Raw genomic sequence first — 13,128 nt, forward strand, 5'->3', positions numbered from 1 at the left:
ACAAAGAAATATTTACTACCACATTGTCTTGAAATCAACTCACCTGTGTTGGGAACAAAAGCAAGACAACTGTGCTCTGCATGAACACAAGCCCATAAAGTATGGGATTTGTATAAAAACCTTACAGATATAGGTACACATGACATATGGAATCTGTGGGACTTCTGCCAATTCTACCCATGACAGCAAGATTGAAATGCAGAAGAATAGAAAATGCATTTGGAATTTAGGAGAAACAAAGTTATTAGTGAAAAGTACTCCCCATTTGTATAAATTTGTTTTAAAACATTGCTTTTAATTCACTTGGATAGACTAGAATCTACTGAAAAATGTTTGTATAAACCTGCAAATATTAGATCATCCACAGCCATTTTCTCGTGATTCCAGAAGGTTGTAAACAAAGTGTGTTATAACACACTTTAAGTATATTAAAGAAGGTAAAAGTTTGCTTCAAACCGAAGCAGCAGTTTCCAGCTTGCCCAGAGTAAAAGTGTGTTATTTTCTTCCACCAATACAAAGTAGGTTAGATTTAAATTCCAGTCTACAATACTTCCCACTGGAGTGAATCTAACCCAAATTCACAGCCTTTTACAGATGACAAAGAGTGTAAGAGTAGTAACAACAGTCATTAAAAAGGAAATAAGGAGGAGTATAGAAATCTGGAGCTTCTTCTGGTTTAAACAATGAATATGTGAGCTGAGCCAGAGTCAATATGGGAAACATTTTCAGCCTTGCTCCTGATAGGAGCTGGGGACATGGAACTGCAGCAATTTTGCTCCTCTCAGGCTGTCAGACACAACTTGACATCTTGCTAACAATAATATGTATTAAAAAAAAAACCAAAACCAAACCAAAACAAAAAAACCCACCAAAACAACCTCGCAGCAAATTCCAGCAGATTTTGAAGGGAAAATAACTAAAGAAAAATTAACAGCTATAGACAGGAACAAGAATGTTGGAACCCAGCTGACTTCAAACAAATTACATGGACAATTATATGCTTCACTAGCATGAGTCACTGCTCTGATCATAGTAGCTGTACTGCTGCAATAATTAACTATTTTTCCCCCCATGAAAATTCATGTTAACTGTGCACTTACTGCAGTTTGTTTCCCAGGTGTAACAGTCACAAAAAAAGCAAACTATTTGGGGCATTTACCTGCAAGAGAAGAAAAAAACCTGAAATATTAAAAAGGTATTTTCTCTATCATTGTATTAATCCACCTGTTCATACTTGGATGAAATTCTGCTTTGCTGAAGACAACTGTTTTTGCTTAAATTGATATTTGCACTTTGAAGTACAATCTAAAATCAAACTGATTAACAGTATTGATTTTTGTACCTGCACTTGCAGCAGGCAACATGTTTCAATACATACATATGCATTTAGATAACTTGAAATAAAAGAAATTTAATATCCCACCCATCCAACTTTTCAAAGTATATACAATTAGATCACTAACTACATCTATCAAAACCAGCACAAAAATACATTACTAGCTGCTTATACAGTATTTTTAACCAAAAATATCTAAAAGCCCTTTGCAAATGAGGAAAATACCTCCCTCCTGGACAGGAGAAACTGTGTTTTGCTTGAAGTAGAGAATCCTCATTACTAGGCCAGGTGTGTCAATGAGTTCTTGAGTGTGGAAGCAAGTGAAGTGTCTGGACCCTTGAACATGATACCAAAGCGAATAATATTTTAAATTGTAAAGGTTTTGGATATTTCAGTTTTGGGGGTTAGTTTTTGGGAGGGTTTTTTTGGGTTTTGTTTTGTTTTTTGAGGGGGGGTTGGTTTGTTTTTTGTTTGGTTGGGGTGTTTGGGGTTTTTTTTTTTCTCTCTAATGATTTCTTGGATTTTCTCCTTTTGCATAGAACAACTGTAACTAGAGGGACACTGGAACATTTGTGGATCTGCTCTTTATGCCCTTGAGAGATAAAGAAGTAAAAACCAGCAAAGAAAGAACGAATAATATTTACGATCAGAAAGTACAGCAAATGTATTAAGCACACCAGTGATAACACTGATGATACTGAAACAACCAAGAATTGAGTGTGACATCTGAGCCTTATAAAAACCCCAGAAAATACAATAGGCTATTATGAGGCTGTAGAATACAAAGAGGTTTCAGCCAAAAGGCCTTATTTAACCCTGCACTGAGTTAGGCTGAAGTCTCCCATCCCAGCAGCTTTATAACTCCAGGCTTAACAAGGGACCAAAGCATCAAAGAAAATCCATAAGGGAGAATGTGTTTGGGGGAGTTATATTTAATTATAAGCGATCATGACATACATTGTAATTAGGAATGATTACAGAAAGAGTAACAGGTTTAGACAAACCATGTTCACATTAATAGCACACTCTACACCATCAGCTTGGACTGTTCCACTCTGTTAAAACAACACTGACCTACCTGCAAAACAAAATGCTTTCAGAATCCTTAAAAATGGGGATGAAGTTGTAGGGCACGCTTGGGAAGGCACGAGTGGGAAATGGGTTAATGCGTGAGTTAATTAGCACATGTTTAATATTAGTTAGCACTTAACTACATTGCTGTTTATTATTTTATGTCTTTATCTCCAGAGAGGTTTCCTCTTTTCCCACACTGCACGCTTGAGTCCGTCCCGGCTCCGAGCTGACGCGCAGCTCCCACCGGCACCAGTAGATGGCACAAACCATTTATTTCACTGCGTCTATCACAAGAAGCATTGGAATGTCTCAGAAGCAGAGAGACCCGTCAGCTTCAAAATAGAGCTGTGATACATCCCTCTAACATTAGAGTTGTAATCTTCAAATTAATTGTTTGTTCTTAAAAACTTAGAATATATACATATAGCACTGAACAAAAATTATATTATATATATGTAGATACATTGCATACCTTCAGAGGTAAAAGTGATATAGATAAGGAGGAGAAATACCAAGTATCAATTAACTACAGCAGTTGCTAAAATAGCCTATGCCTTAGAAAATAAGAAAATAAATTTGAATTATAGACATAATACAAATCAGGTTAAATTCACCAAAAAAGCAACTATTTCTTTTAGAAATAGATGAAGATTTAAAAGAAACAACAAACCTGTCAAAAATGAAATGAAAATTTGACAAGGGAAAAAAGAGGACTAAATATTTGTCCAAAGCAAAAAAAATATTAGTTTATGATCAATCATACACTCTCATCTATGAAATCCACATGATTTCTAAAGAACAAGTAAAATAGGCACAAAAATCAGATTATTTAAAAAAAAGAGTATACACACTCCTGGAACAGTTGCTTTGCTGTTACAAACATGTTGGAAAACCCCAGTTCCTGGAAAGAGAACAAAAAGAGAACTACACTGAAATACAAGGCTGGGAAAGCAGCTCATGTTCTATAAAGCACAACACTTGCTCCTGTACAGTTTTGACAAAATTCCTGGAATACTACAGCAGGAAGAATCAGGCTGCCTGACTCCATTTTTCAAGTTGCAAATATAACCTATAGCTACCTAATTATAGGATTTAATGATACTTAATTTTGTATTTTCAGAGAAATATTATGACATCATGTCATTTTACAGGGCAAACCACTTAGTTTAATAGCTGCTATTCACTGCAGAAGCACACATTAAAAGCTATGCAATCATATGGTAAATTATGCTCATATCTCTTGGTCAAATTACAGCTTAATAACATGAGAAAAACTGTAAATAACATGAAGATTCATGGTTTAATTATTTTAATAGAAAGTAATGTATCAAATAATTATGAAAAATTAATTATGAAAAATAAAGAAGCAGCCAATCTAGGTTCCAGGTCTAATGGGCTGGAATATACAAGCAACATTTTTCTGCATTAAGCCAGGAGCTCCTGGACCAAAATGTTCATAGTAAGAACATCTTAATTTTTCCTCCAATCTAGGACAACTCCAGGCAGGCAAAGCACCAGGCAGTGCTTGCCTCTCCCTCTTCCACAACTCATGAGACCCAGTGGTTGTGCAGATCAGCTCAACAGTTGATCTGAAAGCTGGCCCAACCCAGGCTGTGCCACGTGCTCAGATGTGACCCATGGGGAGAGCAGGGAATATGTAGCCAGGAGTGGAAGAACTGCTCCACACCAAAGCCTGCTAACCCCAGATTAAGGTGTAAGGCCCAACTGATTAAGTTTGGGACAATTTAGTCAGGGGCATTTGACAAGAGAATGTTTGGGTGGCAACAATTTTACAGATAAACCCAGAAATAACAGACTTGCCCACCACTGTAAAGAAACCATATTAGCACAGCTGCATAACTTAATGGAATTTAGTGTCCTATTCCCAAAGCAATGCTGTGACAACATCATTTTGCAGGATAAATACCCCAGTTTCATTGCTGCTATGGACAGCTGGGCCATTTGCCTTAATTCCTGTGCAGCTCAGGTATCTACAAGGGTATCTAGGGGAAGGTGTCCCTGCCCAGGGCAAGGGGTTGGAATAAGATGGGCTTTAAAGCCCCTTCCAACCCAACCCATTCTGTGATTCTGGGAGTGACAAGTGGAAAAACATCTCTTGTGAGTGTTGACCACATTTGCTGCTAGAGAAGTGAGACCCTAGAGAATCTGGGGGTGGTAAATACCAGTTATATACTTTGTACACAAAGCTTTTTAGCTCCTTGTGCCCTTCTCACTGCACATCACTTTAAAACTCACCATGGAGAAGGTACAGATTCATGGAATGGAATTGCTCCTGCTCTGAAGGGCTGGTTTGCTGAGGAAAGCAACAGTAGCAGTCTTCACAGTTTTGATCACCCCACAAAGGGCTGAAGAGGGAATCAGATATAAAGTGAACAGGAAGCCAAGGCAAATATCTGTCTCCAGTACATGTAAATTCCCTCCTGTCTGAAGCTCTATGCTGCTTTTCCACCTGACTCACAATTTCTCTGTAACACATTTCTGCTGAAATGAGCTGCACTGAGTATACCTGCTAGTAGGGCTGTTTATAGTCACCTACTTCCATTTGATTTAAACATATTAGAGAAGGATCATAGAAAAAGCTCAATTGGCAGTTCTGGGGAAAAAAAAGAAAAAGCAGTAAGAGGGATTAGTCATGTCTGTAACCAAGATGGAACAGCACTGATAGTCCTTCATGGTGGAAGCAGGCAACAGTCACTGTGCTCACCCTGGAGATAAGAGAAATGTGTTTCCAGACTCAGCAAACTGTCACTGCTCTTCTCCAAAGCAGGACAAGGGTCACACAGGGCTGAGGTTTCGCTTCTAACCAGGCATCCTGTCAGTGGTGATTTCCTGAGGGAGACAGAAAGCAGAGCACAAACTAAATCAGCCAAACCGGGCATCTTTAGGAGTCAAGGGAAGTGGTAGCAGTGGACATTTCTCTGATGGCTGCACCAGGAGTATCTTTGCAGCTCATGAAGATGTCCATATAAACACAGAAAAGGATTGGAGCCTGGATAACCTGAAAGCACTTAGAGTATAGGAGCACTTTTGCTAGGCCTGCACTGGGATTATAACCCCAAATTTACAGGACAGACTTGGAATTTCGTGGACCAAGATCCTAACACTGCTGACAGAGAAGCAAATGGTAAAACATCAACCTCCCTAACCCCTTTCTTCAAAGTGCAAGTTGAAATTTTGCATCAGTAATAATCTAAGGGCAGATTTGCAAAACAAACCAGAATTCTTTGTTTGTTTTTCTAACCCCACAAGGAGGCAATTGGGAAAAGGTTTGAACAAAACTCAAATCCCATTGTCAAAAGAAGGAACATGCTGGATCTGAAACAGGCCAAAAAGACAACCTCAGCAGGAGACAGGAGAAAGATTAACAAGTGAAATTGCTGTTTGACAATGAGCGTTGCTGAGATGGAAAGCACAAAGGACTGGCTGACAAAAATAATTATTAGATTCACAAGTGTTTTAGATGCAAGATGATGGAGCTGATGATTTCTCTCAGCTCAGCAGTAAAATACTCCTGTTGGCTGTTTAATTGCAAACCAGGCTGAACAGCCCCCTCCAGGACACAGAAACGTCATACATTAAGATTTACTGGCAAATTTTCTTATATATAGGATATATTTCATTGTCTTATTTTCCCCTCAATTTTTTTTGTATTCCAAGTCATGTAACTATTATCCTCCCAAAACTTAAGTAAAATTCTCTTTATTAACAAAAGAAATATGAACTACACTGCAAAGGGAAGTTAGTTAAAAAAATAAAAGCTATGCTAGGTCTCTGAGAAAACTTTAGAGGCTCCTTCTCCTAACACTGGGAGACAGAAATAGGCATATTGAATTTGCAGATTGGTCAAGTTCCAAAAATTTTCCAAGGTCCTTAAAATTTTATTTTCTGAAAGCACAAAAGACACAGCTTTTATTGCTGCTGAAATTAGCTTCCCTGGGTCACAGACTACTATTCAAAGAGTGATTACAAACTAAAGAGCTTTTCTCCAAACAAGGAAGGGAAATAAATGCCATACTTACAGTATTTTAGCAACTCTTGCCACTGAGAATTTATTGTCTCAGAACAATGAAAATAAATGCAAAATAACTCAATTGATATATGCAGAGTACTATCTGCAGAGGAAAAACAACCACCCCAAAAGCAGAATAAAACCTATTTCTTTGGAGCCTTGCCAGCTTCTTCCTGAAACACACTGATTTTGGATGCCTTCCAAGGCCACTATCTCACCTGTTGTTGCAGTGGTCTTGTAGCAAACACGTTTGACTTCACAGCTTCAGGTCAAAAATATTTCTTCTGCAAGCATGAGCAAACCAGAGCCCAGAGACTTCTCAGCTCTCACTTCGTAGGGCTGTTGTGAGACTTTTTTCCTACATTATTTTCTGACTTGGTAAATTTTCTGTGGGGAAGTAATCGGTCTTTGGCTCTGAGTGTGCACTGTTCCTTCAACTACCGGGACCCAAAACTTATGGTACCTTCAAGAAAAAAAAAATTATAAATACAAATTACAGCTCAGAGGTAGAAACAGTCTTCTTTTCCTCTGTGGGTAGCAATTGCAAAGCTACAATTAATCTCAATTAATAGGAAGGGTAAACTTTCTACAAAAAATATGCTGTTCAGGTGTTCTTCGTGACAGCACTTGGCACTGCTTCCTCTTTGTTAACAGGGAGCTCTGCTGGGGTGAAAATTAAAGTGGCTAAACTTTAATCCAAGTGCAAAGTAGGCTTTTTCCCCCCTATAGAAAAAGTAATCCTGCTAATAAAAGCTACCTGAAGAAGTTCAGAATCTGTTTGGATCCTGAGTGCCTCATTGCCCTGAAGAGCTTGCCCTGAGACCCCCATTCCATGCTCTGGCCACTGCCACATTTCAGCTCAGGCTGAATTCCTTGGTTCTTCCCTCAGGTCTATGCTCAGTGCTGCCCCTGCTGTGCCTGACGCGAGTGGACTCCCTGGGTTCCTGACCCCCCAGCTGCCCCATCACCACACATTTGTGCCATTTCTGACAGTCATCACATGTCTGCTGATCATGGGGCTGCACCCAGAACTTGTGAGTTCCACCAACCCTTCCCAGCTCCTGGAAAAGTTTCTGCAACGCTTACTTTAGGCAGCAACACAACAATTAAGTTATTTTCTCTTGCTCTCACCGTTCCTTCCTACTCTTAGAGGAAGAAATATTCAAAAGTGCCAACTTCCACTCCACCTACAAGACTGGTGGAACTGACAGAAAAAGATCAAGGTCACAAGAGAAAAAAATGGGGAAAATTACTAACTCCTGTACAGAACTGTCCCCTTCATGGTTTCTACTGCATTAAGATTACCATTTTCAACCCATCATGTCTCCCTCACATCCCTTGAGATACCTTTTATATTCTATATCCAAAAGCCATTTCCTATTGGCTTTCTCAGTATTACAGCTGTAGTAATTATGCAAAAAATAGCACTCCATGCTTGCTATTTGTATGGGTTATGTGTCTATCCTGTAGACCAGCAATATGTACCTTTAGTTGAATCTTTATGCCATCAAGACAGGCTGCTAATTACTTACATATACTAATGAACTTCTAAACAGTGCTGCCCAAAGTAGAATATGCTAGACCATGCATTGTAAAAAAAAAAAAAAAAATTACATCCCTAGAAGTCAAAGGCTTTGACTTCATAATTTTAAACTTTTAATTTAAAACCTCCCAGTGTATCTGAAATAGCTTTATATGTATTTTAATGTAACTTGGCTTTTTAGCTGTATACTTTTGAGGAGACTTCATACTGCCTTGTATTTCATACAACTGGCTCAGTGTGAAGGAAGGAGAGCAAACACCATATCATTACCTGAGATCAGGTGGCCTTTGGCTTGGGAATGTCCTCAGCTAACCTAAAAAGGAAGGTACAGCAGAAGATCTGAGTAAGAGAAAGACTGAAAAGATAAAAAGCTTCAAAGGCAAGAGGATATATTTCATTGTCTTATTTTCCCCTCTTTTTTTTGTATTCCAAATTTCCAGGAACATACATGTCCTGCACCCCTCTTCCCCCTTAATCCTAGCTCCATACTCATCCCTACTGGGAAGAATGTTTTCTACAGCCACAGTGCTGCATATCCAGGTTAAAACTAATTACATTTGTCAGGTGAGATTTCAGTGCTGGCTTAAAGCGTATGTGAAACTATGGCCTCATTAATCAGCAAATTTTACCTAATTACCAGAAGCCACAAGGGATGACCCCATTGCTGTAACATTTCACAGCTCCCATTCCCAGACTTGATGGGTTGTGTTGTCCCCTTCCATCAGGCTTGTGACCCAAATACAAGCCCACATGAACAAATTCCCATCCCCCTTGAGACCCAGTTTGTACCTGCAATGGGCTCCAGCTCACAAATTACTGCTGTTCTGCAGAGCAAGTTCTGAACAAAAACTTCTCCTGGTTTGGCAGCTCTGGCCTTACTGCACCTCATTCCACCTCAGGTCAGTAGGCAGAGGGAGGTGTAGGATCAGGATGGGAAGGTGCAAACAGACCCAGGCCCCTTTGCAGGGTTGTTCCCTGATCCCCAATACAGGCAGCACAGCTGAGGAGATGCCTTTGTTTCCCACTTGGAAAATCTGTTCCATTGAGGACTTCAGAAAAGAGAACCATTTCATTCCAGCTCAACTCCGTAGCTTGGTTTGTGCTCCTCTGACAAGCCATTAATCTATCTCACATACACAAGGATCCATACAGGAGAGGAAGAGCCTTGCTTCTGGATTACTTGGGAGACAAAACAGGGCTTTTACAGACCCTTATCACCCACCCAGCAGAGGAGGGCTGACAATGGCACATTTTCTTCTAAAACAATCTACTGCAGCCATTTCCCCCCTGCCAAGAAAAAAAACTGAACTATTCTGAAAGGTTAGAGATTGGACTACTTATCTAAGAGAGAAGAAGAATAGATTTTAGTTTTGCCATTATCTGTTTCCATGAGAAAATCTCCATGCTTGCCCCAGAGTTCCCCTTTTGTGTCTAGTCTAGACTATCATAATAGATCTGACAATTGTTTTTATTACATAACTTTGGGAATCAGACTCGGAGAATGTGGTTATTAGAAAAATTCTGCTTTGAATAAGATAGGATAATAAGTGGCTTTTAAAAAACAAACCATGAATGCTTGTATTGTTGGTTTGCTTTCAAACTTGATTTCTTAGTCTAAAAAAAAAAAAGCAAAAGGCATTAAATATATTTTAGATTGTGCTAAACAGTAATATCCATAGGAAGAATTCCTTTTCCTACACTTCTTCCTGTTGATAAGAACATGGTGGAATTTTTGATGCATAGAAAAATAGGATTTGACCTTAAATTGCTGTCCCAAATGATGGTAAAGTGATAATCCCAAACCAACACTAGGTAAAACTCATGGTCACCAATTCACCAAGTTAATAGATTAAATCATCAGGGTTGGCCATCCTGCCAGTCACTCACAGCTGAAAACTCTGAAGTACTTGTATCATCCCTTGTCATTACTTGCTCCTCCAGGCTGGATACACTCCATAGTTCTGAGAAGTGAGGTGTGATAAATCTCTGTAAAGCAGTTTTGTTGCATTCATGGCCACAATACTCCACTATTTACTGAAGAAACGCCCTCACTGTGCCTCTCAGCTGCACAGCAGACACAGGCAGCCTTACAAGACATTTTGTATTAAAAATAAGGCTGATTTAGATGTGGCTTCTGCTAAGCAACTTCATATTAAACTATTTTGGTGCTATTTTGACTTCCTCCACAGTTCAACCTTCCAGATTACTTCTCTGTCCTGCTTTATACTTGGAAGGGATGGAAAAATTTGTTAGTGGTGTTAAATGGAACAGATTCCTGCTAATGGATTATTGATCATACTTGAGTGATCTTTAGGAGTATCACAAGCAGAATGCCTTTCTCCCCTTTGTATAAGAATCTAATATTAAAAATATTAGCATTACATGCTGATTATTTTCATGAGGGAAAGCATTAAGCACAAAGCCCACCACTGTAAGAGGAGGTAGCACCTCTATTTTTAACTAAAGATTTTATAGGGTATTTCATCAAACTCAGAGAACCCCTTCACCAAAAAAAAAAAAAAATCAGTATAAAAGTTCTCCATTACTCAGCCATAACCACGAGATTGTTTGGCTAAAACACATCACAAAGTAATTTGCTACCTCCCCACAATACCAATTTTAAACAGAGTAAAAATTAAGGACTTGGCTGATGAAAGGTGCAATTTTATTTCATGTACATAGTCCTAGAAATTTTTTTCAGCTTTGTAGGTTGATTCTAACAGGCATCTTGAAACCAACCCAAAGTCCTTTTCCATCTACAATCCAGGACATTTTAGATAGATTTGAGTTAAAGGCTAATTTGCTGTAAGGTGACACCTAACTAAACGATAACATTTCTTTCCTACAGCTGGAGTCAAATGCCAGTATTTTAGATTTATTTTTTATAAAGTCAGTTTTCAGAAAAAAACTTGAGTGACAGGTTGGTCAAAAAATTATATGTAAATATAGATCGCCATCTAAGAGCCTGCCAGGGGAAAAAAAAAAATCATCAAACTGGAGACACTATGAATAAATACCCCATTTTCAACTAAGTTTGTAATGAGGTTAGAATGGTTAAAGGCACCCCAGGTTTGCATCTGCACTGCACTGTCACACTGTGCTAATCCAGCCTTTCACTCTAGCCCAGACAGCTCCCTGGAACACTCACAGCACAACACATGCTTCTAATTACCCATTTTCTCTGTGCAGGCCGCTCTCAAGACCTGCATTTCCCAAATCGTTAAAGTCTAATTCTCCAGGAAGAAAACACATGCAGCATCTTTGCTGCAGTCCTGGAAGGAAAGAGGGAATGGCAAAAGGCCTGTCCCTCCACTCAGACAAATTGCTCACCTACATCAGCATCTTTCACATTTTGGGAAGTAATTTGGAGGTATTTGGACCCAATCCTTCCTTGCAGGGGGAAGTGAAGCTGGTTTTTTCCATGGAAGGTGTTGCTGACATGCCCCTCGGAAGTGTGGTGACCTCTGTGACACAAGGAACATGTGGCAGCCCTGTCCTTTTCAGCCTAGGATGCCAAGTTCCTCAGTCAACCCCACCTACAAAATTGCTTATTGCTACCTGAGCACAGAGCTTGCAGGGATGCTCCCTTCAAATCTAATTCTCCAAAGGATGCTCACAAGGGAAAAACGATTCTAAGGATAGAACTAATTTCTTTTTTTTAGTTCTAATTTTCCCTTCATGGTGGAAAAGACCAGCCACAAAGGAACGTGATCAAAGACTAAGTTTAGTCACAGGTATGACAGAAGAGAGCAGCAGTTTAAAAATACAGCTTGCCAAAGGCTGAACAATAATTTATGGACTGAAATAGAGAAAAGAGTGAAAAACAAGTAAAGCATAAACAGAAAAAACCCCTCATAGCTAAAATAAAGGAGTTCATTGTGAAAACATGAAAAAATAATAATCAAGAATCCTAATGAATTGGAAGATGATTGTGTACATACTATGTACGTTCAAAAAGCTACAAATCTTCAAAAATATTGGGAAGAATGTAACAGCTTTTCTTTCAGCACAGTGTTATTTGCCCAAAAATGAAGACTGCATTTTCCTCCAGATTGTTTCTTAGTATCATCTCTACAAGAAAAACCTAAATAGTGATTTGGTTTCTACTCCTTTCATCCTTCTACCTCTTTCTTTGCCCAACATAAAAAAAGATGCTGATTTCCAAAATGAGCAATCTAAAGGAGGTTGTTTTGGAATTAGAACCCCATTTTCATCACTTGGAGAATACATTTTCATTTCAAGGCTGTTCACTAGAGAACTGGGAAGGGATAGTCAAGTTGTACATGTGACAGCATGGAAGGTAAAGGCAGTGCATTAAAAACACCTGGAACTACTGGGGGACAGTTTGGAATTTAGGCTCAGTTATAAAGCTGAGACTGGCCTGAGATAAATCAGTTATAAAACAGTCTCACTTGGAGCTATAATCTGTATTTTATCCTGATGTGTTTTTGAATTTGGCAGCCCCTAAAGCCACTGATTATCATGGAAGTGACACCTACCACACTCTCATATCCTGTGATCCACAATCCTAGCTACAGAAGGCTGACTGCTATTCCAGAAGGGGCATTACTGTTATCTCTGGATATAAAGTGGGTTTTTCAGTTTAAATCAGATTAATGACTGAAAGTTACCACATGCCTACTAAACCATAGAGAGGACAGGGCTCCACCAATCTTGTAAATATCAATTTACTAAAGACAAAACAATCATCTTTAGTGGAGTTATTCCTCAGTTGCCATTGAGAGTTATTTTACTTGTTAGAGAGAGAAGATTATTGCCTCAAAAGCTGGAAGATCAAGTAGTGTCCCAAATAAAGACATTATCACAATGAAGTTAGCAATTCCATTTGAAATACAAAGTGGACCTAAGTAACAGACAATTGCCCAGAAACAATTGTTAGATTTAACACTGTGAAAAGTTTATTGGGGAAAATCAATAGTCTCTGTCAATGGCATTTGGAGCACTGACACCATAGAATATTTTATCTCAGATTCCTGAATCTTAGGGTTTGGTATTTTGAAACACAAATCCTACTAACTTTCCTAAAAAAAACCCCAAACCCTTTAAAAGTTGCAATGGGTTGGACCAAAAAATAAGGCTAAGAAATTGTATCAGAAGCAGCTATTACAAAAAAAAAAAAAAAAA

At 38.8% G+C, this 13,128-nt stretch overlaps 1 long non-coding RNA gene across 2 annotated transcripts; it reads right to left on the minus strand.

Annotated features, from left to right (window-relative positions):
• Positions 1-2,273: 2,273 nt before the first annotated feature.
• On the minus strand, positions 2,274-8,298 carry LOC128805020 (uncharacterized). 2 transcript variants are annotated; one of them, XR_008436244.1, is made up of 4 exons: positions 8,254-8,298; positions 6,659-6,903; positions 4,667-4,776; positions 2,274-3,311 (listed from the first exon to the last, which is right to left on the minus strand). It is a non-coding gene; the product is annotated as an uncharacterized LOC128805020 (long non-coding RNA). The 2 variants fall into 2 exon arrangements; XR_008436242.1 differs by having other exon boundaries at positions 4,667-5,260.
• Between the last annotated feature and the right edge of the window lie 4,830 nt (positions 8,299-13,128).

Source organism: Vidua macroura, chromosome 3 (genome assembly GCF_024509145.1).
Source record: "Vidua macroura isolate BioBank_ID:100142 chromosome 3, ASM2450914v1, whole genome shotgun sequence".
NCBI classification, from domain to species: domain Eukaryota; kingdom Metazoa; phylum Chordata; class Aves; order Passeriformes; family Viduidae; genus Vidua; species Vidua macroura.